The 27382-nt window shown below is 35.8% G+C and overlaps 1 non-coding gene across 1 annotated transcript; it reads left to right on the forward strand.

Moving 5' to 3' along the window:
• The first annotated feature begins 3250 nt into the window (after positions 1-3250).
• LOC139001490 (small nucleolar RNA U13) lies at positions 3251-3349 on the forward strand. The gene has a single exon (XR_011470056.1). It is a non-coding gene; the product is annotated as a small nucleolar RNA U13 (small nucleolar RNA).
• The last annotated feature ends 24033 nt before the right edge of the window (positions 3350-27382 follow it).

Raw genomic sequence — 27382 nt, forward strand, 5'->3', positions numbered from 1 at the left:
GCTTGTGATGTAAAAGTGACAGCAAAAGTGGTAATAAATCAAGATAACTTCAGAACATATTCAATCATTATCAACCAAGTTTGACTGAATTCATTAAGATAAATCAGTGGGAATATAAGTTTTATAGATAATCAATATGAAAAAGAATGTTTGCAGGAAAGTAAGTTGCAAGTCAAGCATGCTAGGGTCTAGTTCCTTTAGGAAAGCAGCTGTAGAGTGGATAATTATCAAATCATTCATGATGAATGTTGGTGTCAAGTAGGAGGAATGGCGTTTCTATAAGATGACACTGAGGATTGCTTGGGTGTAACTCCTGGTCCTATGGTTTTAGACTTCCCAGAGATACTAAAACACTTTTATAAATTCCCTTCCTACTTAAGCCAATTTCAGCAGACACTGCTAGATGCCTACTGAACACTCAATTCTTCTTTTTACTTATTAGGAAAATTTTATAGGGTTCTTTGAGTGGCTATGTGTCAATTTAAAATCCTACATGTTCCATCCTTCTTAAAGCCATGGTTAAGATTCAAGTAGAAATCTCTTAGAGATTTCTGGGAATTATTTGTCTTCCAAATATAGGTAATGTCCTTCATTTGTACTCCTTTCTTCTTCCTGCCTGAAAATTAGATGGAAGTCTGTAAACTGGGTAGCTTTTGTGAGATAATGAGAAAACCAGGAGAATTAAACTATAAACTAGGGACAGTGGGGCAGAAAGACAGAAGGGGCCTAAAATGTTAATGTTTTAAGCTCCTGTATCATCACTATATCACTTATCTATGAGATTTTATTTATCTATGAAACATAAGCTTTTATTTGGTTAAACCACCAGAGTCAAACTTTTCATCATTAGAGGTGACACACTATCCAAAAAGATACTTCCTTTTCTCCAATTAGGGAATCTTTACATCCTACATATATAGGTTGAAAATATAAATGTATATGATTTATTAGCATTAGTCTTTGTTCCAACACTATCTGACCTAGGACAAGTGATTTTAATTTTCAGGATCTTAGCATCCAAAAAGGTGGTCTACTTAAGTAACATTTAACTGAATGTCTTCCTTTTAAAGTTCTAGAATCCCATGAAATGTCCAAATGTAATTGAAAAATAAATATTTTTTCACTTGTAACTGCTCTGTAAATGGAGTCAGTTATAGCTGAGAGAAGAGACTAAAAATGGTTTAGAGAGATTACCAAGGATTGGATTTTGTGTAAAGTGGGAGAATTTGAAGCAGAACCTCATACACTCAGCAGGAAGCCAAGTGGAACATGCATCTAATTACAGATAATATTATACAGAAATATTATTTTTAAACGAGCTAGAGAAAAAATTAGGACAGAATTCTGGAGGGTAATAAGATTTCTGAAGGAATAATTGTGCAAAGGAAAGAGGCAGAATGTCAGAAACTGCTCTTTCATGTGAAATGGAAGTTGGCCAAGTGCCATATTGGTCACATAGTGGTAGAGGATGCTGACACCTGCTTCAGACAAGCCTCATTTATTGGGAAAAGATTTATTGATGAAACACTACATGACAATCATTGTGGTAAATACAATGAAATGTCGAGAGAAATAGCATCATGTTCAGGTTGCTTTCAATCCACCAAAAACAGTTCCATAAAACAACAACAAAAACCATTACCAAACAAACAAAAACACCATAAAATGGCATTTAGTAGTATAAGGGGTATAAAAGCAGGGTAATCTACTGGTACATTTGGTTTGCCTAGGATAATCCTGAGTTAATCCTCTTGTCCTGGTTAAATTACTGACATCTTTCCCTTCCATACTCAAAACTGCCCCACAATGGTTATATGGGCTTGAAATTGAAACTTTATTTCATGTATTTATCAACTCAAAGTGTTGATTTTTATCCCCATTGCCTTTTACTATAATATAAGAGAAAACATTTAAGGCTCTAAATTTACCTTTATGCTCTTCAATTATCCAACTTCCTTTTTTTTCATTCTACCTAGTCATTAGCAACACAAAAAGAATGTAAACATCTGAAGTAGTATTATCAAAAACAGTTATATAAATGATTTTCTATAACACCTTTAGAAAATATATTGACTAAGACTAAGTAAATATATATATATATATATATATATATATATATATATATATATATAAGTAAATCCAAAGGACAAAATGAACCTGTAGGTCATACATGAGAATTATTAATAGATTGGAGATGTGGAGATTAAGAGCATCCTCTTTGCCTAAGGAAAGATGCTATCAATGTGCTCTCTGATTATAAAAGATAAAACTTTGCTCCCATTATAAATGCCATTTACTAAATGAATTTGTAATATTCCATATTAGATTATTAGTGATAACATTCGTTCTTCTGGCAGGAGCTAACATCCAACAGTCAATAAACAGGTGATGATGATTTACACACACACACACACACACACACACACACACACCATGTTACAGTCATATGTGTGCTGATCCTGAAAGAGTAGCACAAACTGGGGGGTAACTGACTGATCTGTGGTCACCTGGCTCATTCTTCTACACAGGGAACATTGTTTTGAGACACTCATGAAATTGTTGATTGGTTTTAGTGTTTTCCTTTACTGATCCTGTTAAAGAAAGAATAAAAAGACTTTTCATATCCTTGGCACCTACTAGAGAAATCATCTTTTCTTATTAGAATGGGAAGTGCTGTAATTAAAAGCACAGAGGTTTTACTCCTTCCCAGTAATTTGACTTAGCATAAATCCCCTATAGTAAAACCCTTTATCTATGGTTTGTTGAGACATAATTATAACAGACTTTAAAAAGCAGTTTTGGTTAATAATGCAGCACTATAAATTGAGCAGGATTAATCTGTCCCATTATTCTGTACTTCAAAAGAAATGGGAAGGAGCAGGGAGATTTTACAATTTTCTACTGAAATAAGCAATCCTGCTTTAAACATTATTACCCTAAGTGAACTAAAGAGATTTACAAATCACTTGTTAATGCTGAAAAAAATGTTTACAGGTTTAGAAAAAACTTATTGAAAGATTACAAAAAAGTGTAATGTTGTAGATTTAATAAAAGATTAACTGGGAGTAAAACTTTGATTGAAAGTAAAGCCTGCTTAAAAACGAACTATAGAATAAAACCTTTTTTCTCCATCTATTCTTGAGTCTGTTATCTCTCAGTACTTAGAAAGATTATTTCCAATGATATTATCTAAAAGTGCAAGTGAGAGTTTTTACCCTCATCTTTTTGATGCCTCAATTATGAGGTTCAGATCCTTTTGTAGTTTATAAATGTGAATATTGGGTGTTCAAACTATTGTGTAAGATGTGCCTCCCTCAAATCTTGTTATGGCATCATTACCTATATGACATCAAAGAAAAAAAAAGAGATTCATCCTCTTCTTGGCCAAACCAAGCCCTTCCTTCATTTAGGACCATTTCAGTTTTCACACAGTTAACAGGTTAACCATGTTAAGCAATGTCCCTGTATCATATGTTCTTGGCATATGGAATCCAACATAATTCACCTTCACTTTAAGGAAGGACTCTTAAAACCTTACACGGATTTTCTATCACTGGGATGTTTTTCATCTTTCAAATCTCAACCTTCCAACTCCCACTTTCTGACTATAGCTTCCTCTTCTTTTACATCCTCAATGGCTATGCTCCAAATACAAGTGAGTCAATTATGTTTAACGACTCTTTTTCTTGACCCTTCTCTATTCTATTTCTTCAAAAGCCCTTGTCTGTGTTTCATCTGCTTTCTTCAACTCCATCTAGACCAACTGGTTAATGATTTCAGATAATTCCTAATCCTTGCCTAGCACAATATGGTTGAAAGTGCATTGAATATAAAATATGACATACACAGATTAAATTCCTGTTTCACCCATTTAGAACCCATGACTTTCTCCAAGGCAGTATGATTTATCAAGCTTAGATTCTTCTCCAGTAAAATTGAAAGGATATTTACCTCTGAACATTTTGTGATAATTATATGAGATAATGTGTGTAAGGTAGATCAATAGAGATAGGGGCTAAATAAAGGTTACTCTCCCCTTTATTCCTTCCTTTTCTTTGTCCTTCTGAAAAATTCATACTGCCAAGCCCCATCCTAAGACATAGCCAACTAATGGGCCAGCTTCTGCGACTGTGCTTTTCAGCCTCAACTAAACAATTTCAATAAAGCTTGAACTTCCTTTCACTGATCTCTAGGCTGCTCCTTTTAGCATCCCAGATTCTTTTAGTAACTATACTAGAGGCCCGGTGCACAAATCCATGCACCAGTGGGGTCCCTCGGCCTGGCCTGTGGGATCAGGCCAAAACTGGCTCTCTGTCATCCCCCGAGGGGTAACGGATTGCGAGAGGGTGCAGGCCCATCTAAGGGACCCCACCAGTGCACGATGAGGACTGGGGAGGGACGCAAGAGGTTGGCCAGCCAGGGAGGGACCACAGGAAGGCTCCAGGGCATGTCCGGCCCAACCGTCTTGAACTAACCTGCCAGACGGAATGTCCGCCCCCTGGTGGTCAGTGCATGCCATAGCAAGTGGTTGAGTGGCCTTAGCATATCATTAGCATATTACACTTTGATTGGTTGACCAGATGACCGGACACTTAGCATATTAGGCTTCTATTATATAGGATGCCCTTATTATATTTTTACAACCCTGCCTCTCCCTGCTTCTCTCAATCCTATTTTGCTTCATCCTCTTCTCAGAATATAAAAGGCCAGGAGACACGAATTCTACCAACTTCCCTCCTCCCATATCCAATCTTGTCTCTCTTTCTACTTACCAACCTACTATTTTTCTTCACAACTAATTTGTTCTTCTTTCTTTTATGTCTCGAAAGAAGATGCCTCACTTCACCTCCAAGACAAACAGCTCTATCTATGTTATTGAATTAATTACCCTCCTGCTCCATTTGGGACTTTGCTTGATTAATGACCCCTTTTTCTTGGACTTTACATTTTTTTCCTCAGGATACTAAAAATATTTCTCTTTTCTATATAAAGATATTTTCTTGCTAATGTATTCCTCCCATAGCATAATCCTTGCTCTGCAATTCAGTTTACTGACTAAGTCTTTGAAAGAACAGACCATATTTTCTTCATTTTATCACTCTTACTCCACAGAGATGACTTCTGTCTTAATTACTTAATATAATGTTTTTAGAGATTTTAGCTAAGCACTTAACTTCAGAATCTGCTATCTATTTTTAATTTATTATTTTGCTTAATCTCTCAGAGGTATTTGCCACTCTTATCTTCTTAAGAATATTTCCCCTCTTGACCTCAAGATAAGTCCTCTTCCTGACTCTACTATTCTCTCTTCTTCCTTTATTATACCATACCTCTTTACTCAGCCCGAAAAAATATCTATAATTTTTTAATCTCACCTAAGGATATGTTTATCTTCATTTTTAGAGAGAGAGGAAGGGACACACACACACACACACACACACACACACGCACACACACACAAACACTGATGTGAGAGAGAAACATCAATTGGTTACCTCCTATACATTCTCTGACCAAAAATCAAATATTTTGGTGCATGGGGCAATGCTTCAACCAACTAAGCCACAAGACCAGGGTCAGCCCCAAAATATTTTGTTTCCTAATTCTATCTTTGATCTTCTCATATTCTAACCATTTCTTTCTTAATATTTTATTCATGCTCATAACTTCAATGACCAAATATAAAAGTTGATAATACTCATATTTGTATTTTGTCCTTTACTGATTCTTCAGGTACCAAGTAAATTTGTAACTGGTACTAGATATCTACAACTGGATTTTTCCCTCATCAATGAAAAGGTCTCCATTAATCAAGTCAGTCCAATATAAAAACTTGCCATAACACTCTTTGAGTAAATAAGGAATATACATGTTAGAGGTTGAATCCATTAAGGTAGGGAGAGATCAGTGGTCCTGTCTCCAAATAGTCAAGAGGAAAATAGTGGTGAGACTGGGGCAAAATAAAAAGGCATAACTTAAATCAAGGCTAAGAAAAAAAACTTTTAAATGCATGTGGCAAAACTACCCAGAAAATTCCAGAGTGATTTTTTAGAATGGTACAGGAATGTGTGTGGTTTGTGGTTGACATCTTTTTTAAAAAATATATTTTTATTGAATTCAGAGAGGAATGGAGAGGAAGAGAGAGATAGAAACATCAATGATGAGAGGGAATCATTGATTGGCTGCCTCCTGCATACTCCCTACTGGACACCAAGTCTGCAACCTTGGAATGTGCCCTTGACCGGAATTGAACCTGGGACCCTTCAGTCCGCAGGCTGACGATCTATCCACTGAGCCAAACCGGGTAGGGCTGTGGTTGACATCTTTATATAAAATCTACCAAATTAACTAATACACTTATTCCTACCACCTAAATATATCTCATACCAATTTTCTCCTTTTCATTCCATTTCACTGCTTCAATTCAGATCATCATTATTTATCACTTCCACTATTGCAGGAGTCAGATAATCCATCTCTCTTAGTTTTTCTGCTCTAATCTGTCTCAAACCTAACACATTTTCCACACTACCTTCAGAGTAATCTTTCTATAAAACAAACCTGGTCAAATTACTCCACTGCTATAAAAGTCTTCTGATGAAATATCAAAGCCTATATTCCTAGCACGCCAAATAAGAATATTAGCAAATTTGTGCCTGACCAAATTTCTAGGCTTAGTTCCAACTGCTCATGCCAACCGTGCTCATGTTCTCTGGTCATGACATTCTTTCACACTTCTGTAATCCCTATGGTTCTGACTGTGTTATCTGAAAATCCATGTTTTTATCCAGTGAAACAGCTTTTTTAGGTTTTTAATTGAAATATTATGTCTTTGATATGGCTACTTGTACTGTGTTGCAAGAACCACACATTATATTTTCATAACTGTTATATCCCTAAAATTCTGGGATCTACTTGAGGTTAGGAACATTTATTTACATTTTCTGTCCCATATTTAGATGTGTGCGTAACACCAATAAATGCTCAAAAATGTTTGCAGTTCAACTGTTTGGATGACTAGAGGGCTGGATACTAGATGAATTAATAACAAGTTATTATAAAAATTACCATGCCACATATAAATTCTAAGCTTGTTTGAATATATTTTACTATGAAAAAATGCTCCATACTTTCAAAAGAATTCTCAACGTCAACACTTTCACAAGATGCTCAATGTCACTAATCATCAGAAAAATGGAAATTAAAACCACAATATCACCTCACACCTGTCAAAATGGCTCTCATTAATAAATCAACAAATAACAAGTATTGGCGAGGATATGGAGAAAAAGAAACCTTCTTGCACTGTTGGTGGGAATATAGATTGATGCAGCTACTGTGGAAAGCAGTATGAAGTCACTTGAAAAAATTCAAAATGGAACTGCCCTATGGCCCAGCAATTTCACTTCTGGAAATTTATCCAAAGAAACCTGAAACATTAGTTCGAAAGAAGGTACACATCCCTATGTTCATTGCAACATTATTTACAATAGCCAAGATTTGGAAGCAGCCGAAATGCCCGTCAGCAGAAGAGTGGATAAAAAAGCTGTGGTACATTTACACAATGGGATACTACCAGGCCACAAAAAGGAAGGACATCTTACACTTTGTGACAGCATGGATGGACCTGCAAAGCATTATGCTAAGTGAAATAAGCCTGTCAGAGAAAGACACACACCATGATTCCACTTTTATGTGGAATCTAATGAACAAAATGAACAAGTAAAAAAGAGACACATTCATAGAGAGCAAGCTGACAGCTGTGAGAGGATTGAGCAAACAAGAAAAAGAAAAGGTTCACAATGAATCACAGAGAGTGAAAAGGATTTCCAGCCTGGAAGAAGGGGCTTTACTTTCAGACACCACATGACAAGATCAATGATAGTAATGCTTCTTCCAGTTGCTGTTAAAAAAAATAAATAAATACTATTTAAATATATAAAAATTACTACTTTTCCAAGTAATAATAGCTTAACAATTGCATTAATGCAGACTCAAGAATAAATTAATATTGGGCAACTAATAAGTAACTATTAAAAGACTGAAACTCATCAATAATGACCCTGCTCTCCCTTGCCTCTCTCAATAATTATTGGTGCCTTTCCCTGGCAGTTTTAGAAACACCCTCTTCCCAAGGCAGTTTATATGTGTGTGTTTACTTCAGAAGTTATCATCTGGTACAATCTAGAAGTGACAGGGAAAACTCTTGTTATACTCTATTTGTTCATTCTATGCTACTAGGCAGGTCTTAGTTTCTCCTAGCCTGATACTCATCCATCCTTGTATCCAGTCGATTGGTGAGACCCTGAGACCTCACCAATCTTTTACCAGCTTTCTTTGACTTTGGACGGATCACTCAAATTAAATCCCTCTTGCCTACTCCACTAGTTTTAATACTACTCACCACCTGAAGCCTTCTTGGGCTCTGAATCAACTCACTATTTTTTTACAATGTTTGCTTAAATCAATATTGTGTTTGCATCTTAACTTTGGACCTTCTAGATGTGAGGCTTGATACTCCTCCAAAGTGACAATTCTAGAATCTAGATGTGTTTTTAGGCTCCCTTTTCAGTTTACATCAGGCGCAATATTCTGAATGAAGGGAGGGTAGGCATATCGTCCCCAGTGGGGCATTTGGCAATACCCACAGACATATTTTGGTGCTCACAAGGGGGATGCTATTGGCATCTAGTGGGGCCAGGGGTGCTGCTACACACCCTGCAATGCACAGGACGGAACCCCAGCTCCAACCTACAATAAAGACATATCTGGGTTACAATGTCAATAGTTTTGAGGTTGAGAAAATCTGCATCTAGCATTTTCCCCTTCCTTGCACACCTTCTGCTGCTAAAGTACTAATATGCCTCATGGCTGTGCTGACCTCAGTTATAAAACCAGGGCAGAAAGCATATAATGTTTGCCAAGTTTTGATACTATAATCTAGTCACTTGGACTCCTTTTTGCCCAGATTTTCTATCTTGATAAAATAGCAGCTGACCATTCCTCTTCTACAGAGTGCCCTGGAGGTTTAATAAATCCATTTTAATGAGGTGCTTTGCCGTCCTCCGGTGAAAAATGCTCCACAAGTGTTATTCCCATCACAAGAGAGAGCAATGATTGCTTTGCAGATTGGCACATGAAGTTCATTCCTGCAATGCACCTCTATCCCACAGCTCCAAAAAGCACAAAATTTGCTCATAAAAAATAGAAGCGGACTGACAACTGGAGCATTTTCTTTCACATCTGTCAGTAGAAGTAGAGTCGTTGAAGAATCAGCTGTCGGGTGGCTGCATCTCTAAATTATCCTGTGCATCAGCCACCAGGTTACTGAATTCTTTAAACATTAGAATCCCATCATGTATAAAAAGCAGGCAGTAGATGGAGATTACATTGATCTCACAAAAAGGGGGGTTTTAAAAAGTCCCTAATGTGCCCACCAAAAGTTTCAAACTGGCAAATGTGGTACATAAGACAGTAAGAACGGGGAGGGAAAAAATTAAGAACTTGGTCTTCTTTGAGTTCAGTAAAAGACATAAGTCTCAGTGTTGGCATGTCCTTGGGAAGCTGCACTATAAATCGTAGCCTAGATGAATTAAGTTTGCTTTCCTTTCCAAATAAACCTATGACTAAATGAGACTGTAAGAATCTAAATTTAATTTTTAGTCATTTTTTATTTTAACTAGAAAGACATAATACAAGACTGACAATTATTTTCCCTTTTTACGTTAATTATTATATATAATTTAACATAATTGCAATCACAGTGAATTTTAGTTTTATAGTCTTTTAACTATCTTAATTATCATTTTAATAAATTAAAATATTCAATTCACTCAGTTATTTTTTTCACTCATTGTTTCTTCAAGTAAATATTTATAAAGTGCATTTTGCAAGCCAGCAATACATTGAATTGCCATCTCTGTCTCTGTATCCAAATACTATGTTCTCTTGCTTGGACTACTTTGATAACCTTCTGACTTGCCTCTATTTTAAGTTTAGGGAATTAGTTTGGCTGCATATGGGAAAATAATTCAAATACAATTGACTTAGATAAAATTGAAGTTTGATTTTTCTTTCCTGAAACTAGAAATTGGAATGTAATGACCCAGGTCTTGTGCCATAGTCCACAGTCCTTGACCCATCTGTCTCTCAGACATCATTAGATCATAGTTTTCACCCTCCAGGTCTCCTTACAGTTGCAATTTGGTCTTTGCATCTCTATCCTTTACCTCCATGTTTAGAAGAGGAAGAAGAAGCAGTGGGAGAAGGGAAAACCCCTAGTAGCTGAGTCAGCTCCACATATAGATATTTCCCCCAAAGTTCCACACATAGCCTTCAGCTTATCTCTTATTGGCCTAGAAGTTATATAACCACTAGAGGCCTGGTACACAAAATTTGTGCACTTGGGGGCGGGGGGTCCCTCAGCCCAGCCTGGGCCCTCTAGCAGACCAGGAGCCCTCGGGGTATGTCTGACTGACAGCTTAGGCCCAATCCCTGCAGCTCAGACATCCTTAGCTCTGCAGCGGAGACGGGAGAGGTTCCCACCACCACCACTGTACTCGCCAGCATGAGCCCAGCTTCTGACTGAGTGGCACTCCCCATATGGAACACATGGACCACCACGGGGGAGCTCCTGCATTCAGCATCTGCCCCCTGGTGGTTGTTCCATGGTTCAGTCAATTTGCATATTAGCCTTTTATTATATAGAATAAAAGCTGCAAGGGAGGGTAAGAAATAGAATCTTTACCTGTGTGCACTGCAACCTGAAAATACACTGGAGTTATATTAGTACAAAAAGAGAGAGAGAAACAAAAGGAAGATAAATGATCCAATCAAAAAAATGGGCAAAGGATCTAAATCGACACTTTTCGAAAGAGGACATACTGAAGGCCCAGAGACATATGAAAACATGCTCAAAGTCATTAATCATCCAAGAGATGCAAATCAAAACAACAATGTGATACCATCTCACACCTGTCAGAATGGCTATCATCAACAAGTGCTGGTAAGGATGTAGAGATAAATGAACCCTCTTGCACTGCTGGTGGGAATGCAAACTGGTACAGCTACTGTGGAAGACAGTATGGAGTTTCCTCAAAAAGTTAAAAATGGAACTCCCATTTGACCCAGTGATCCTACTTCTAGGACTATATACCATGAAACCAGAAACACCAATCAGAAAGGATATATGCACCCCTATGTTCATAGCAGCACAATTTACCATAGCTAAGATTTGGAAACAGTCTAAATGCCCATCAGCAGATGAGTAGATTAAAAACTTTGGTACATCTACACAATTGAATACTACACTGCTGTCCAAAAGAAGGAACTCTTACCATTTGCAACAGCATGGATGGAACTGGAGAGCATTATACTAAGCGAAATATGCCAGTCAGAGAAAGATAAATATCACATGATCTCACTCATATGTGGGATATAATGATCAACATAATTTGATGAACAAGAATAGACCCAGAGACAAATGGTAGGGGAGTGGTTGTTGGGGGCGGGGGAGGTTAGAGAGCAACCATAGGACTTGTATGCATGCATATTAGCATAACCAATGGACATAGACACTGGGGTGGTGGGAACTTGCCTGGGGTAGGAATGGCTGGCAGGGACGGGGGTCAAATGAGGAGAAAGGAGACATATGTAAAACTTTAGACAATAAGAGAGAGAGAGAGAGAGAGAGAGAGAGAGAGAGAGAGAATGGATATTGCATAAGCCATTGGAAGTCTCTTCTAATTTCTTACTTCTTTTTCCTCTAGAGTAATTTTATAATATAAAACTTATTAAGTCATATTTTTGTTTAAAGACATCATTAAATCTAAATTCTTTTCCATGGCCTATATGACAATCTATAGTTTGACATTATTTTATTTTTCCCATTATTTCCACACTATCTTTTGGTCTTTAAACATCTATAGTTCATTTCAGCCCCAATCCTGTATACTTGCTATTCCCTTTGCCTGGAATGTTCTTCCACAAGGTTTTCTTTTTGTTGTTGTTTGCATGTAAACAAGATATTAAAGAGATAATTTAAAAATGCCCAAAACCCTATTCTTGATTTTCTTGCACTTATTAATTCAAGGTAACATTGGTGCAATTCCTAAGAATAGTTGACATTTCCAGAACACTATTCAACTTGGCGCCTTAATCACAAGGACGTCCTTGGCTCCATATTTCTTTGGAGAAGTTTCAGAGCACTTTTATTCTAGAAAATTCTCTGGCATCACGTTTCCTGGGTTTAGTTTTATGACTTGGTCCATGTTATCATTCAATAAGTAGGCTCAGAGAAGTCTTTACGGATCATTTAGTAAAGTGCTGAATTCTGAGTTTATACTTTCTAGTTTCAAATCCTGCCTTCAACCATAAGTTAAATGGTGACTTTAAGCAGTTACTGACTTCTTTGTTTCAGTTTTCTTATTTGTCAAACAGACTTAATTGTATCTACCCCATAGGGTGGTTGATAGCATATAGTGAGTTAATCTTTGTGAACTGCATATTGTAGTCATTTGATAAATGTTGAAAATTTTTGTAATATACTCCCCTACCCTTTTCAAGGTACTAGGTATGCTTTCAATTTGCTTTGTTTTCTTCAAAACACAGATTACTATCAAAACTAACTTATGTTGCTACTTAATGACTAACCATCTCAAGAAAATGTAAGTCATATAAAAGGTACCACTATATAGTCAGAACCTAGTACAGTTCAGGGCATAAATTTGATGTTCAAAAAGAAATAATTGCTAAGTGGATTGTGAAACAATATATTTATTTATGTTCCTAATATTAGAAATGAGGTCACATCTGATATATTATTAATGGATTATTAAAATATTTGTCACTTGATCATTGACATGCTTTCTCCAGTCTGATCTGTTTTAAAAGGACCAAGACTTTGTTAGAGTCTTGAAAAAGAAACTAATTTAAATAAACTTTATTTGGAAGCTAAGGAAGAAATTACAAAAGCAAACTTTTTCTACAGAGGGTTAGAATATAAATATTTTAAAGTTTTGAAGATCTATTTTGTAATATTAAGTATATCTTATTCACATTTGCTGTGAACATAGAGATATATTTTTAGAAAATATTATTTTAGTGAGAATATTAAATAAAAGTTTCTTAAATGGTTAAATTTTTGCTGTGGTTATATTACAAATCACCAATAAAAATCAGAGAACTTCATCACCTACAAATGAATTAAAGATAAAAAAATATTATCTTAAGTTATTTAAGTAGGAGTATAATTAGCAGGATAATCAATGTATGCTTAAAGAGTTATATGTATTTAAATAAAAATATTTTTATATTTGGATTTTTTAAATGATTAACAAATAATGTTATATATCATTTCACCTTCCCATCAGTTTCAGTTTTTTCAAATGAAGGACATGAAATAGGTGGCCTTTGACCTCTTTTTCAATACTAAACATCTATGATTTTATAAACTTCTTTCAACTAAAATTGTTTTATCCTCCTAAAAGCATGCTCAATATCTACTAAACAACATAATTAATGAATTAATTTAAAAAATATTTATTGAATATCCATGTGTCAATGATACCATAATAATTTCTGACATGGATGCCAAGTCCAATCAGTCATGGGCCAAAACATAATTCCAGGGAGTATCTCAGAAAGCTTAGATTTGCAGGTAACATACTATATCTTGTAATCAGAAAACCACAGGGAATACTATTAAGGGGCAATTTGGGTAAAAGCAGTTATTTTGCATAAGAAATAAAAATTAATCAAATAATTCCTAATATTCTTGGAATATTATAATGGAGGGAAAGTTAAATTTTGAAATTTCATTGTAAAGCTGCATGTGCACAGGTTTATTCAGAATATTTTCACTTTTTTCCTTCAATTTAAGTAATTCTCAAGACAAAGACTTAAAACACATAATGAACCCCAGCATTCTCTTGTTTTAAAGTGAGAAAAGTGACATTGTAATCTTGTGAAAGCTTTAAAAACTGATTTTGATTTTGTGGACATTTGACATGTGTACCTGCTGTTGTGCTGAACTAGCAGGTGGCTAACAATTTTTTACCACTGCGAACCTTTTTCCTTAATGCCTGCTTGCAGATTTATGTCACTTTCTGCCCTGAGGATTCGAATGTACCTGCTGTTTAATCTGCCTAAGTATCCTGCCTGATGAGCTTGCCATTTTGTGCATGCCTATGTTATTATAGCTGTAGTTTCATGACGCGTTCTAGAGTCGCCTTGTTCCAAACTGTCTTTCTCTTTTAAAATTAAAATTTGTATTAAGTTTATTGGGGTGACATTGCTTAATAAGAGTATATAGATTTCTGTCAGCATAACCAATGGACACAGACACTGGGGAGGTGGGGGCTTGCCCAGGGTGGGAATTGCTGGGGGGGGGGGCAATTGGGGAAAAGGGAGACATATGTAAAACTTTAGACAATAATAAAAAAAGAGTATATAGGTTTCAAGTGTACATTTCTATGATATATGATCTGTATATTGCATTGTGTGCCCACCTCCCTAAATCAAATCATCTTCTGTCACCATATATTGGCTTCCTTTATCCTTTATTAACCTTCATGGCCCCCTTCCCTCTGGTAACCACCATACTGTTGTCTGTGTCTATGAGTTTCAGTTTTATGTTCTGTTCTTAAGGTCATAATGCAGTTCCACAGAGCAATTCCAAAGAGAGGTACCTGGTCCTTAGAGAGAGAGAAGTCACATCTTTGTGTGGTTACCCCTTCCTAAGGCCTGGCTCTCAGCTTTGTTAATCCAGAAATATAATTGTATCATGTCACTAGGAACTGATCAGGATTTTGGGAATCAAGTCAGGGCCCAAGTAACCAAGTAAAAGTAGAATGATGATTAATTGACATAAAATCTAGCTATACTGGAGTTTCCATTCAAATCACCCATTGTCAGAGTCAACGTATCTGGAAGACAGAATTTACCATTTAAAGGTAGCTTCATGGGAGTTAACCTGTGTTAATGAGGTTAGATATTTTTTTAAATTTTTTATTTATTAAGTTATTACATATGTGTCCTTATCCCCACATTACCCCCCCACCCACCCCCACTCATGCCCACACCCCCTGTTGTCTTTGTCCATTGGTTAGGCCTATATGCTTGCATGTAAGTCCTTTGGTTGATCTCTCCCTCTTATCCCCACCCTCCCCTACCTTCCCTTAAAGAGGTTAGATATTTTTAAAAGAGGCTTCATCTATTAGAAAAATGATAGAAACTAGTAACTTCTCCAGCAGTGGAATAGACTTCTCTTAGAAGGAAACAAATTTACATTTATTAGGGTTTACTCTGTGTCTGCTATCATATCATGTAGGTAAATCATTTCCCGTATTTGCACAACAATCCAAAGTGAGTGGTGGTGATATTTTCATTTACTAGGAATAAATATGCAGGCAAGAGAAAATATCATTGATTTAGGGGATGCAGTTAGTATGCAAATTTAGAACTGTTTGGCATCAAAACTCCTATTCCAAGAGGATCCTATTCCATGAGAATCTCTTAGCCTCTTCACTTCAATGCAATGCCTCTGCTGAATGTGGGATATCAAGTAAAAACTGGCAAAAAAATCAGTTTTTATCTTCCATTTTCAAACTCAATATAAACTTCACTCCATTCTGTTTGACCTTTTATTCCCTTAGACACTTGTACAAACTGCAAGTTTCTTTATCTTCATTCTTATCCTGAGGCTTCCTTGTTTTTCTTGATTGGACTTGGGTATTTCCAAATCTCTAAAAACAAGAGTGAAATGATATTGTGGGGATATAACTAGCCCCTGGTGAAAACCCCTTGCCTTCTAGTGCTCATTATTTTCATTCAAGTAAACTAGATTTTTTTAAAAGAAGCTCAACTTGATGGTATGAAAATACAAGATGGTTTATTTTCCTTTAATCATTGCCTTCCAAAATGTTCTGTTGAATTCCTATTTCTAACTGGGAAGTAAATTTTTTGAAGACCATCTTAGGAAGCTTCTATAGCTTTCTGGACATTGTTGACTATATATAGTCAGATCAACTCAGTTTAAAATCCATAATAAACTATTTAAAGCTTTTATCTTACCCACTGCTGGCTATAATTGTAGCTTTAGGGACATTAACTGGAAAGAAGACATGTCTTCTTTGTCAGTCCTTCCCTTTCTTCCCTCTTCTGGGAAGTAGTTACTCTAATAATAAGGATGAGGACTGCTTCAATTTCTTCCATAGTTATCGCCTATTGAGATTTTTTAGAATCTTCCTGATTGAATTTTGGAAGGTTGTATTTTTCTAGAAATATGTCCATTTCCTCCAGGTTGTCTAGTTTGTTAGAATAGAGTTGTTCATAGTATTTTTTTAACAATCCTTTGTATTTCTGTGGGGTCTGTTGTTATTTCATCTCTTTCATTTCTGATGTTGTTTATTTGGGTCCTCTCTCTTTGCTTCTTGGTGAACCTGGCTTGAGGTTCATCAATCTTGTTTATTCTTTCAAAGAACCAGCTCTTGGTTTCATATGTTCATAGCAGCACAATTCACTATAGCTAAGATTTGGAAACAGCCTAAGTGCCCATCAGCAGATGAGTGGATTAAAAAACTGTGGTACTTCTACACATTGAAATACTACACTGTGGTAAAAAGGAAGGGGTTCTTAACATTTGCAACAGCATGGATGGAACTTGAGAGCCATATGCTAAGTGAAATAAGCCAGTTGGAGAAAGATAAATATCACATGATCTCACTCATTATGGAATATAATGAACAACATAAACTGGTGGAAAAAAATAGATCCAGAGACAGAGAATCATCAATCAGACAATCAAACCTCAGAGGGAAGGTAGGGGGGGGTTGGAGTAAGGGGAAGAGATTAACCAAAGGACTTGTATGCATGCATATAAGCCTAATCCATGGACACAGACAACAGGGGGGTGAGGGCATGAGTGTGTTGGGGGGGAGGGGATAATAGGGGGTAAGGACTCATATGTAATACCTTAATCAATAAAAAAATTAAAAGTCAAAAAAATAAAATAAATAGAACAAACACACACACACACACACACACACACACACACACACAAAGGATGAGAAGAAAGGACAGAAAAACAGTGAATGTCAATATATTTAAGTCTGTACAGGTGACATTTTCTCTGCAGTGACTGTTGTTGCTTTTCTGGCCAACATTGATGGATGGCTCCTGCCTACCAAGTGTGTCTCTCATGAGATACTTCTATCTCAGAGCATCCCCAACTCAACAATTCCTGAATGTGGATGTTCAAGTTCATCCTCTTCCACCATGATTTTCCCAGCTTTTATGCCCAGTTTTCTACCTCATATACATACATCTTCTTGACCATCAGCCCTCCTGAGTTGGTGGCCACAAGGATGGCTAAAAACCAGTTACCTTCCCCACTGTGCATTTGGCACGGAGGAAATTCAAACATCCTTCCCATGTCAGTGAGGGTGCAGAGTGCTTCACATCCACACCACCCTGCACTGACCCTCTCAGCATTTTTTTTCCTCTGCTGAAAAAGGCAGAGGGACAGTTTGAAACCCACTGCCCACATGTATATTCAAATGAGGGAAAGAATACCAGTCTCTCTTATTATAGTCCATGTATGTATGTGTCTCCATCACTTGAACTGGTGGCAGGGTGCCCACTTTTCATCTTGATGGTGGAAAGCCTCTCATGATCCACAATTCATTCCCCTTGGGGCCAATGATGCTACTAACACTTCCATTATATGTTGCCTCCCTACACTTCTTAGATATACAGAGCAGGATGTAAGGTTGAGGTAGTAAGTGGAAAAAGGGGCACTGATTCTACTAGCATGTAATAAGATCTGAAGGGAGTAACATGGCACTAATTTTGGGTAGCTATCATTATAATGGAATTCATTTAGTGATGTTTTCTTCAGCTTTGGCCTTCAAGCTTTAGACTTGAATTGTTAAGTCCCAAGAAACAGAAAAACTTCTATCAGATGTGATACTACACATTTATTTTATATTACCCCAAATTTTTTCTAAATGCCTCCTATATAACAGTCATTGGATAGTGAATGCTCATATCAAAAATAGCTGAAATATAATTATCACTCTCACAGTTAGAGTCAGGTGCATTAGTTCATACCCGATCTTTCGTCACAAACTCACAGCTCTCTATAACTTTATCCTGAACTCTGTTTCACTGTAATAGTAGTATTTAACATGTGAAATAGGAGCCCACTGAGGGATGAGAATGGTTCTCTGTGGGAGGAGGGAGGTCAAGGAAGGCTTCATAGATGAAGGAATGTTCCAGTTTCCTCTTACAGAACAAGTAGGAATCAACCAGTTAAAAAGATAAGAATGGGCATTCAACAAGGGAAGACTAGCTGTGCAAAAATATAAAGGCATAAAAGAAATAGAAAAAATGCAAGTAATCAAACAAAGCTTGAACAGAGAATCTATAATAATAGTAGAAAGTAAACAAGGCAATCATATTTAATGACTTTTATTTTGTATTGTCTTTAAACTAGTAATTTTCAAACTTTGTCAGACATAAGAATTTCACTAGGTCCTTGCTCCAATGCAAATGCGAACCTCCAAATCCCACCAGAGGTTTCCCAAACCCAGTAGAAATTATCAATCAGTATTTGTGAAGTCGGGTCCAGTATCCCACAATTTTAAATACATTCCAGGGGACTCTAAGAAGGTAACTTAAGTAGTTCAATGTCATAGATTCTGGTAAGTTATTTAAAGGTTTTAAGCAAGTGGTTAACATGCTTAGATTTGCATTTTAGACACATAACTCTGGCTACCTTTGGCAGAATGACTGGAATTTAAGACCAGAGTTAGGAGACTAATTAAATGGCTATGACAGTGACCCAAGCAAGATAGGTAGATGGGCTAAACTGTTAGATTAAGGATGGACCAGTCAAGCAAATGCCTGAGCTACCAACAACAACAACAAAAGCTAAATTAATCATTGGAAAGAATTAATAATATGATACAAGTTAAATAGAAAACATTTGTAACATAATAATCAAAATGCATATTGATCATATTTCTTATGAATTAGAGAATAATTTTCAGTAACTTCTATCTCTGTCCAGTGTTTACATTTCTTGTGGGTTGTTTTCTTAAGTTTATATATTCAACTTGTTTGAGGTAACTATAGGTCAAACCACCAACCCTGAAACCTTGAGTCAGAAATTGTAGGCAATTGAAATTATAAAATAGAAGGTGTATAGAACAAAGTGAAAAAATTATTTTATTATCTAAATAAGCCCTTTGTTATGCCTTCTAAAGAAATTGTGATATTGAAGGAAATTACCAAATAATACAGAAGAGAAACCAAACCTATAGAAAAATGGGAGGAAAAACTTGCTAACAAGTGAAACAGAAAAACAAAACAAAACAAAAGTGAAAAAGAAGTCTATAGCCATTTCATGTCCTATATATTTGGTAAGTGAAAATAACAAAGATTGAAATGAAAAAAAAAACATGATTAGTTGAGTGCACATGTACCTAGACTAATATTTTAAGATGTCATTCATGGTATTTATCTTCATATTATTATTTTTTTCTTACTAGAAATAGGATTTCTTAATATAAAAAAATGTTAATACCAGAAATTATGAGAAAGACATTGAGACTTGTGGAATCTGAAATTATAAATTGTTAGTGTAGGAAATATTTATCCAGGGAAGTGGCAAGACCCAGTTTTAGAAAAGATTTTCTTAAGTCCAAACTGACATGAAATATCAGGAGTAATTTAAACAGTCACTGTCACTTTTTAATTACCTGTGTGGTTCCCTCTTAATTCTTTGAAAGTCCTGAGACTCCTGATAAACTGTATGGTTAAATGTGTTAAGCTTTCTGCTAGCCTAGAGCCAAAAATTTAGTTGTGCTATCGTATTTATAGAAAACTTGAGTTTGTGGAATGAGATCTATACACGGAAGTTGAGGACGCTTCTCTGGAAGTGCTAGAATCACCAGTTGTGTTCCAATGAAACTGGCTTGGTAACATAACAGAGACGTGCCTATGTGCCCACAAGAAGGTGGTGCTGGAGAAGAAAAGCCCACATACAAAGTTGCAAAGAGAGCTGCCTGGCCTTAGAAGGTGAACATTCTAGAGCAGCAATCCCCAGTGAGGAAAACAGAAGAACTCTTGGAGATAGATGCCTGTGGAATAGAGCAGAGCTTAATGAGTTGTACACAAAGGTTGCAGGGTGGAGCACAGGTAATGACCTGGAAGTTAAGCCCTTTAGTAGTGGTCTCCGAAATCCAGAGATGGCTCTAGCTGGTTTGGCTCAGTAGATAGAGCGTCGGCCTGAGGACTGAAGCATCCTGGGTTCGATTCCAATCAAGGGCACATGCCTGGGTTGCGGGCTCAATACCCAGTAGGGGGTATGCAGGAGGCAACCAATGATTCTCTCTCATTATTGATGTTTCTGTCTCTCCCTTCCTCTCTGAAATCAATAAAAAATATATAAAAAAGAAAAAGAAAAGATGTCCACCCATGCTGAATAATAGTGATAAGGGCCAGGAAGGGAAAAAGGCAGCAAGGCCCACCCAGGATAGAAACATGAGCTTATATGGACCTGGTTATTTACTTGTCAGCTCTCCTTTTCTGGGGCTCTTTGTGGGCGAGTTTAAACAGAGATGGGTGATATCTCCATCTGAGAATCTAGAGACTAGCCAGAAAGTGTTAGGTCTTTGAAGAAAGAAATGAGGGTAAGGTTTTAGGTGAGTGATAATACCTTTATCAGCTTAATACCTAAAATTTCCACATGGCTGGCTTCAAATTAGATAGCTAGCTATTTATCCTCTAGTCCTGCAAGGGGAATTCTGCTTACCTGTGACTGAACTCTAGGAAGACGGGTGACAGTTGATGCCCTGTGCCAAGAGGATAGAGGATCTCATGGGTGAAAGGGTCTGCAACTCCTGATGAGGAACCTACTCAACCCAACTCAACCTCCAAAGCCTGGAAGTTACTGTCTGGGACATGAAGTCATGTTTTATCTATTTGGACAGCTCAGAGAGAGAAAACAAAGCTAGATGAGAAATCTTGATGACTATATAAAAATTTACTGAATGAGAATGTGGCTGAGATAATATTATGAGATATTAATCTATGCAAACGTTGCTCCTATTTTTTCCATGTATTTTATTAACACTCAGTTTGTAGCAGTATCTGAGAATCTAATGTATTCTATCTCTCCCTTGTCACCACAGCATGAACCTGGTAAGGCAAGAACTCCTGGAAGGCCCAAAGTTTTTCATCAGTCTAGTAGCAACCAAGAGTTCAAAAGCAGAATTAATAAAACCTTAAATCTCACATTTGAGACTATAAACCAAGATCTATTCATCCTGACAGATCATAAATTGATTTATTTTAATATATATATATATATATATATATATATCTTTTTAAATAGAAAATTAAATTTTCTTGGCCTATTTCTGAAATTATATGCATATATTCATATCCCATGGACACAGAAAATAGTGCAGTGAAGGCCTGGGGTGGGGGTGGGGCTAGGTCAATGCGGAAAAAAGGGGCGGAGGAATCAGGGACATCTATAATACTGTAAACAATAAAAAATAAATTTATAATGAAAAAAAAGAAGGCAAAAAATAATTTAGGAAATATTTGTAAGGAAAATCAACTTCTGTTTGATGATCTGTGATTCATGCTCTTTTTAACAGTTATTATGTGTCTTTCCCTTCTCTGTGCCTTACATTATGATGAATGGTACATATGAAGCTCCTTGAGGACAGAAAATGACATTGTCAAATACATACTCCTTCTCAGGGAAGTTCACAAAGTAGGCAATAAATATTTGCTGAATGATTGGATAAGATGAAATTTAAAGTCATCATATAAATATAAGATATTGTTTTGTTAGGAGCTGAAAAATTGTAAATATGCCACATCTGAGAAGTAATCTACCTCCTTTTATTGACTAATGAAACAACTCATAGTGCTTAGACATGTAATTTCATATTTCTATTGTACCTGTGACCTTGGTTGTAACTTTGGGTGACTGGCTTAACCACAATTTCTATCTACTTCTATACCCTTCAGTTTCTCTACTCATAGAATCATAGTAACAAAGATCATTCTTAATGACCCAATAAAATGGCGGTGAGAAATAAATAATCAAAGCTATGGTTAAGTACTTAATGACTGAAACATAACAGGCCTTCCTAAACTTTGTGCAAGTGGTTAAGCTGACCTTTCAGCAGCCAATTAATTATTCAGATTCCACTGTCATTCTAGAGCAGTCAGATACTAATAATATGCCTTTGACATTGACACAGATACATCAGTGATTTTCACACATGAAATAATTTCACATAGAATTTACCATATTCCAATTATGAAAAACAACCCAAAAGATAGTATTAATATTATAAAACTGTATATATTTTTGATAGCTTAATTGGAATATGAATGGTGCATAGCAAATACTAGCCAGGAGAACAAGTCAAATGCTAAAAAAAATAAAATAAACTTACAGTTTCAGGCTAGATGGCTGGTAGTTACAATGCTTGGCTATTCATGATAACGTTTACAATTCAGAGAATCATCTAACCCGGTTCCTAAATTTAAAGCCTCATTTTGAGGCAAAGACCCCTCCAGGAAACACTGGGGACAAAACATATGGAAGAAAATATAATAGTTAAGATTGCTTCATTAAAGGCACTTGTTTTGCTACTCCCTTTTTTTTTTTTTTGCCTTCACTCTAAACACTCAATAGAAGAAAGAAATAAGAGAAGAGAAGAAAAAATTCCCTTCATGCTTTTCATAAAATGAAAAATATTGTGATTAACTGAAACCCCAGCAGGAAATTCTTCCAGAGCTTAATGATGATGATGACATTAGCCTTGTTCTGCTGAGAGGATAATCAAAGGTGGTAATGAGAGACAACATAACCTGACAGTAGTCAGGTTATAAAAGGGATTCCATCAAAAGATGAATTCTCCAAAGTGTAAAATTGAAATGTTACAACTTGCAGATGACTCTGTGTCATCTATTCCTGTAAAGGCATTAAAATGTCACAACATCACAGAAAAGTAGAGTTTATTATTACTGAGATGTGATAATGCTACACACACACACACACACACACACATTTTTTTTCACATAAGAACACTAAACCACTCTCTTTTTTATCAAACTAAAAGGACACAGTGAAGTATAATTTGTGAGTTTGAATGTACCATATTTGTGAGCCACTTGGCACTATTTTCTGATTCTTTAGAGGGCTTAGGTGAACCTTAATTCTTACTGAATTTCAAGAAAATTCAGTTAGATCAGCCCTGCACTTTTATTTACTAGAGCAAGAAGTTAGGATTCATCCCCAATCTGGTAATTAACAAAAGCAATCGTAAGAGTTTCCTGTAGAATGTCCCAATGATCATAAAGTTTTAAGGAGAGGATACAGAGAATTCCCACCCTACAACAAAGATAGCTGAATAAAAGAATCCTAACATTGCTTGAGACTATTTTCAATTTCTGTGAGGCCCATGCTGTTTAGACAAAGTCAAATTAATTCAATTTACAGAGCACACATCAAACACTATGAGAAGAGCATTGTGATAGATGTTAAAAATGAAACATGACACATCTATTTCTTTGAGACATTCAAAACAAAAAAAGCACCTAAAAGACTGAAACATAAAAGTTTACATATTTGTTTCTTATTCAAAAAATGAAAAGTTCCCACCCTGGCCTATGTGGCTCAGTTGGTTGAACGTGTGCTCTTGCACTGAAAGCACTGGTTCAATCCCCAGTCCCAATCAGGGACCGTGCCCAGGTAGCAGGTTCAATCCCTAGGTGGAGTGCATGGGGAAGGTAGCCCATTGATGTGTTCTCTCTCCCTCTCACTTCCTCTCTATCTCTCTCTCTCAAAATATATTAATTAATTAACTAACTAACTAACTAACTAACTAACTAAAGAGATAAATTGAAAATCTCCTTAGGAAAATGTCACATTGGAAATGAGCATGTAACTGATAATTAGGCCAGTGTGGCAAAGAAGGAATGACCTATTAAGGATCTTCTTTATCACTGGTCTAGCATTTTGAGACATTACTAAAATAAGCAAAAAAATGCTACAACATACCAAACTAGGACTGCATCAAACCATACTCAGCAAGATGCTCCTATCAAAAGACTGGAAATTTAGATGAATGGGGAATTTAACTTCCATGACTCTCAGCTTGTACTATCTTTGAAAATAATGGTTCATAGAGAGAGATTCAACAATACTGTTAAAATTCAAAGCACACAAATAGATGATTGAGTAAGTTAAATCAATTTGTGATAAAATTTCATTATATTCACAATAAAACCAAATTGAAGTAGAAATCCAAATCAATTTCCCTAGGATTTCACAGGAATGAGCCTATTGTGTACAGGAAATAAGCAGGAATTGCAGGTAAGCCTTGAAAGTTTAGGAGAACAATGACAAATGAAGGGAAAGTTTGAGGGAAAAATATTCTAAGAGATAGAGACATGTGAAATGACAAGCCCTAGGTATGGGGGCTATACTGACTGCACTGAGGTTTTGATTTACATTAAACCACATATCTTGAAAGGTATCGAATTTTATAAAAAGTTTGAATTTATTCTGCAGTAGTAGAAAATTGGAAGATTTTTGAGATGAAAAAAGGTCATTATGAACCAACCTGTGATTTAGGAAGAAAATCCTAGTGGTAGAAAGGAAAGTGAAATTGAGTAGCAAGAAATTAAAAGCAAGAAGTCAAGTACAGGCCAGAAGGAATAGAAGTGAGCAGAGAATAGATGAGGAAATATAAAAAAGACATTTTTCAAGTAGAATCAAGATCTGTGAATAAGATTAAAGTAGAAAAGGAAAGAATAAATTACAGTATCCAAGGTAACTAAGAGACTGATGTCACCACTAATAAAAATAATGACCACAAAAAAAGGAAAGATTATTTCATCAGGGATGAGAATGAGAGTACATAGAGAAAATCCATTTCACTTCAAATGTATTGTGTTTAGGAACACAGGTATAGGCAAGTAAAGATATTCATCAGCCCCTTGAAAATTCAGATTGTCAACAAGGGGAATGCTTGGGACTGGAGAAGGTGATTTGAGAGCTATCTGAATAATGATAAAAATTGAAGTGATATGTATGAGTGGGTTTGCCCAGAAAGACAAAGATGTGGGCAGTGCATGTGAGTGGAGAGCAGTTTATACAGCCCAGTTATCTCTAAATTGAGCAATTTATCACAGGCAATGAGTATAACTCAACATTTGAAATCTAAGAATAATGTAAGCAAAAGAGAGAGATGCTAGGAGGAAGGTGGCTAACCATGTTATGTTCGGGTGCCCTCCTAAACACTGCAAAGTATTTCCTGCATAATAAAAGCCATAAGGAAACAGAGTGTGTAGCTCCCAAGAAAACAACTTTAGAAAACAAAGGAGGGGGCAAAAAGTTAACTTAAAGACATTTTCAAAATGAGATGCAAATGGCCTTGTAAATATATATATATCTCAAGAATGTTTATGGCATAAATATTTTATTTTTAGAAACACACTGCCATCCAAGAATTTAATAGCCCAATAAAGCATTAAAAGAATTGTTTTAAAGTAGACTATATAGCATGTGTTGATTAAAAGGATAGCAATAGCTGGAGTGCTTGTAGACTTTTTATTATAAAAATGAGATACAATCAAATGGCCTGGAATAATAATAGATATGTGAAAAGTAAACTGACTTAAATAGAAATTTCATTCTGTTTAATGAGCCTGAATTTTGTGGTCTTATTCAAAATCTTATAAATAAAGAAATACAAAATGGAAAGTATCAAATGAAGTCATTATTAAACATGGGATCTCTTCTTACCTTTTGTCTTTGTCTATCTTAACACCTTTACCTTTGGTTGGATATCTGCTATCATCTTATAAAACTGCAATGTCTAATCTGTAACAAAATAGATTAATTGTATACATGAGATTATGATACATGTCTTCAGTTCTTTTCCTCTAAAATAACTCTGTATTTTGTAATGGGTATAGAAGAAAATATGATAAATTATAAGTACTATACTTGGCACACTACAGTATTTGATCCTTTCTATTTCTCATGCCTGCCATCTTCCCCAGACTTATGCTAGAAAAGAGGATTTTATCTTTTTCTCTTTGTTTCTCCTCTTCTCCCATGAAAAGACTTGCTTGCTTTGCTCCTAACCTGTTACATAGGATTGGGGAAATCAGAAAAAGGAGTCCTCTAAAAGGAGAAGCTAAATAAGAGTCATTGAAGAGAATCAGGCAGTAGAAAAAGTGTTCTGGGTTAAATTAAATCAATAAATGAATAAATAATGAATAAATGAACAAATAAATGAATGAATTGGTAACAACTAGAAAGTAAAACAGTACTTTGTAGTCAAGGCAGTTTAATGTAGCTGAAAAATAACACTGCAAGTGGACAATAATGTTATTTTTGAAAGCAACACATTAACCACATACCCGTGTTTGCATTTTCTAGCATCAAATATCCTGATACAGGCTGAGTTCATTATACATTGAATACATATGCATGCATGCATCCACCCATCCATCCAGAATCTCCTTGGTACTAGGCATTTTGTTCTATGTTGGACATGGAATGACTATGAAGATTTTTACCTCAAACCATTTTGCTTCAGTATTTCATAATTAGTTGTGAGGATACCAAACACAAGGTGGTTAGAAAGAATTAGGAGAAGCAAATTAAATATTCAAAGAAAGCTGAGTTCCACAGTTAAGTCTATTTGTCAATGATGGCTTGCTCTATTTTAAGTAGCTATTTTCTCCTCTTACTAAAATCATGATAGACAAATAAATAAATATCCCTATAAACACCACATGAGTTTGGATTCAGAGAAAGTGAGGAAATGAAGTTTAGAAACCACTTAACTCACTGCATGCAAAAGCGCAACAAATAATTTGGGTGACTACAGAAATTTAAAGGGTTGTCATGTGAATTTGATGTGGCTTTAGAAGACAAAATACATCTCTGAACCACCTGGTTCTCTGCCTCTAAAGGCTTTTGCTTTTCCCATCTGAAACTACTTTTCACCACCATCCCTCCTTTTTCCAAACACCAGCTCAGGGATAGTTTTGTACTCACAAGAAATAAAAATCAAAGACTGAGCATTTTTAATAGTGAAATGCCACTAACAGAAACTAGCTACTCAATTTATTTTTCTGATCACAATAAGTCTAAAAATATCACATATCACATAACACATAGCGATTCCTTATTTATATGAACTCTAATCTCCATAAAAATGTTATTTGGTATGTATGATACCCATTTTATATCAAAGAAACTGTAACTCAGTGAGGGTAGGTAGCTTATCCAATATCAAATGATTGGTTAATATTCAAGTGAGACTTATATCCA

The sequence above is a fragment of the Myotis yumanensis genome, unplaced genomic scaffold, assembly GCF_028538775.1.
Source record: "Myotis yumanensis isolate MYYU_CA2020_CCGP unplaced genomic scaffold, mMyoYum1.0.hap1 SCAF_1, whole genome shotgun sequence".
Lineage (NCBI taxonomy): Eukaryota > Metazoa > Chordata > Mammalia > Chiroptera > Vespertilionidae > Myotis > Myotis yumanensis.